The sequence below is a fragment of the Microtus pennsylvanicus genome, chromosome 8 (genome assembly GCF_037038515.1).
Source record: "Microtus pennsylvanicus isolate mMicPen1 chromosome 8, mMicPen1.hap1, whole genome shotgun sequence".
NCBI classification, from domain to species: Eukaryota; Metazoa; Chordata; class Mammalia; order Rodentia; family Cricetidae; genus Microtus; species Microtus pennsylvanicus.
Genome location: NC_134586.1, coordinates 4885001 through 4888665, shown reverse-complemented (window position 1 = coordinate 4888665; position 3665 = coordinate 4885001).

Below are 3665 nucleotides of genomic sequence, written 5' to 3'. Positions count from 1 at the left end.
GACTGCTGGGATTAAAGGTGTGTGTCACCACTGCCTTGTCTGTAAGGCTGACCAGTGGGGCTGTTTTATGCTCTGGTCTTTAGGCTTTACTTATTAAAATACAAATGAAATACCACTACAGCCACCCATGCAGTAATAATTTGGGGTGTAGTAGTAGTGACCACCCCTGAGGTGAGAATGCACTGGTCATGTTACAGTTTCTCTTTTAATTATTTATACTTATTGGATTTTATTTTTCAACACATGGTTTCTGTGTGTAGCTTTGGAGCCTGTCCTGAAACTCGCTCTCTAGACCAAGCTGGTTTCTCAAACTCACAGAGATCCACCTGCCTCTGTCTCCCAAGTGCTGAGAAGAAAGGCACACTTCATGATCACCCGGCAGCTTTTCTTGGAAGAACTCCAACCTAGCACAAAATTTGATAATTCAGAACTGGGAAGTATTGTGATATTGGCTGGAGAAGATACTGAAGAGACTAAGCTTAAAGGAAATAGCCAAATAGAAGGGGGCGTTATCTATGTTTAGATGACGCAGGAGTGTTAGCTGAGGAGAGTAAGGCATCTGCTCTGTGAGATAACCAACCACCAGTGAGCAAAGGAGATTTGAGTGCCTCCGGGAGGGACAGTCAATGGAGCCATGTAATTCAGAGGACTTGGTGAGAATGGCCAGAGCTGAGAATCTGTGTGCTCAGCCCAGCTGCCTCTTTGCTCATGGCTGCTGGGGAACCACAGGAATCGGGGAGAGGTCGCTGCCTCCAGAGAACTAAGGGGTCGTGAGGGACCCAATCAAGGGACAGAAACGTCGTGTATCTATACAGTGATAGGGAGTGGTAAGTGATATGAAGAACATTAAACATAATGGCAGAATGCCGTGGCGGGTGACTTGAGTCTGGAAAGAACAGGCACAGGTTGTCTGTCTGTATGATCTGTCTGCGTGGGGAGCTGAGGGGAGCTGGGGGGAGCTGGGGGGAGCTCAGGGGAGCTGAGGTTGAGCGTATGCTATTGGCCCCAGAGTCTGGAACTCAGAGATTCCAGATCTGCAGCCTCCCTTGTTCTGATGGCTAACCATTTACATGGCAGAATTAGACTGAGTAGGAGCCTCTAGTTGTGTCTGTGAGGTGTGGCTGCAATGAGTTTGAAACGGAAAAACACATCCTAAATGTGAGTGGTCCTTTATCCCAGGCTGGGGTCCTAGACCAATGAGAGGAGAAAGTGAGCTGAGCCCAGCATCCCTCTCTCTGCTCTTGCTGTGGAGGTGGCAGGAACGGTGGCCACCTCTGCCTCCTACCACGGGCTTCATTCTCGGGCTAGGACTGTTCTCAGGTGTGAGCGCCAACCAACCCTCCCCCCTCAGGCTGCGTTTTGACAGGAGTTTTGCCACAGCCACAAGAATAGTGACAGCAGTTTAGGGCCTTGTAGCAAGCAAGATGCAGAAATGACCCAGATGGCTGCCACGGCGCAAGCGGGTGAAGACAGTGAGGTGTCCAATGGCTAAGAAATGGAACGAGCCTAGTGGTCCATTCATAGATGAACTGATAAAATGTATCATGGGACAATATTGCTCAGCCTTAAGGGAGCTCTACCATGTATGACAGTGTAGATGGTCCCAGAGAATATCAGACTGAGTAAGCTGTTGTTCACGAAGGACTGTGACTTCCAGACCCTCCTTACATGAAGTACCTGAAATAGTTAAAGTCTACAGAAGCAGAGAGCAGAAAAGCAGTGGCTGAGGGCTGAGGGGAAGAGGAAGTGAAGGGTTCTCAGCAGGTGTGAAGTGTCTACCATATATGACAAGGAGCTTCCTTCCTGTCGCTGCTGCATGGCATCGTACCCGCGGCCAACAATACATACACCGTATTTAACCATGCTCTCCACGCTGTGTCTTACCGTACTGTACACGCTAACTATACCATCCACATAAACACAGAGAACGTGCATCTCGGGCTGGAGACACAGCTCGCTGGCAGCATGCCAGCTTAGTTTGCATGCACAAGGCCCTGGTTTCAAGTTTACTTCCCAGTCCTGAATAAATCAGGTGTGTGCTGCGGACATGTAATCCCAGCTCTAAGGAGGGAGACACAGGAGGATCAGAAGTTCCCGGCTATGTAGGGAATTGGAGACCAGTCCGGGCTAAGAGGAGATCCTGTCTGACAAGAAGGTTAGCTGTTTTAATAAGCACCGATGATCAATATTTAGGAGCGCAGATGTCAACATGACCCACTCACTGTTCTTGCTTCAGCGCCGTGGCTCCCGGCCATAAGTGACTGTGGGTGCCCACGTCAGCAACTCTGAGGAGCGTGTCTGTTTCGAGTGTGGTGCTGAAAGCTCGTGTGGCCCTTCTTGCTTCTGATGTGATGAGGTGCTCTTTTTTAAAAAAAAAATTATTGAGCTATATATTTTTCTCCCCTCCCCTCCACTCCACTCCTTTCCCTTCCCCTTCTGTCCTCTCCCACGATCCCCTTGCTCTCAATTTACTCAGGAGATCTTGTCTTTTTCTACTTCCCATGTAGATTAGATCCATGTATCTCTCTTGGGGTCCTCATTGTTTAGGTTCTCTGGGATTGTGAATTGTAGGCTGGTTTTTTGTTTGTTTTATGCCTAAAAGCCACTTATGAATGAATACATATGATATTTGTCTTTCTGGATCTGGGTTACCTCACTCAATATGATGTTTTCTAGGTCCATCCATTTGCCTGCAAATTTCAAGATGTCATTATTTTTTCCCGCTGTGTCACGCTCTATTGTTAAATGTACCACATCTTCTTTGTCCATTCTAAAATGGCTGAAAGACACTTAAGGAAATGCTCAACATCCTTAGCCATCAGAGAATTAAACAACATCTTAAGAATGGTCAAGATCAAAAACACTGATGACAACTTATGCTGGAGAGGTTGTGGAGAAAAGGGAACACTTCTGCATTGCTGGTGGGAATGCAAGCTGGTACAGTCCCTATGGATGTCAGTGTGGCGATTTCTCAGAAAATTAGAACACAACCTACCTCAAGACCCAGCAATACCACTTTTGGGTATATATCCAAAAGATGCTCAATTGTGCCACAAGGACATGTGCTCCATTTTGTTCATAGCAGCTTTGTGTGCCATAGCCAGAACCTGGAAACAACCTAAATGCCCCTTTGACCAAAGAATGAGGTGCTCAAAATGCAGGCGCACGTGGGGTTCTAACTGCACACCAACCTTGGAGATGCCAGCAAGGGGCCCGGGACTGATGGACTGATGCTGGCTTCTTCCTGCTTTGATCTCTTCCCCACACAGACCATCCTGGCAGGTTAATGTTTGTACTCGAGCCAAGCTGTCTCTGGTAGCCACCGAATCGTCAGTGTACCACACAGCAGTCTCACTGGCTAGGGGAGAATGGGTGCCGAGCGCAAGGTGGCACAGCATGAGGAGTGCCAAGGGCACCGGGAAGAAGCCTGACTTCAAAGCATTCGCGGTGGGAATAGCCAGTGAGTTTCCAGCTGGGTTGGGGGCGGGACTTCCTGTCCTAATGCTACCCGTGCTTCCTATGATTAAGGTCTTGAAACAAACACTCATCTGCCTCCACGCCCTCTCTCTGCACACGTCACCCAGCTCTCAAAGCAGAACAGCCTCCAAGTGAGCTGCAGGTGTTACCGGCTGAGCGCGTGGGAAGCTGGCCAGGCCAGAGTCAAA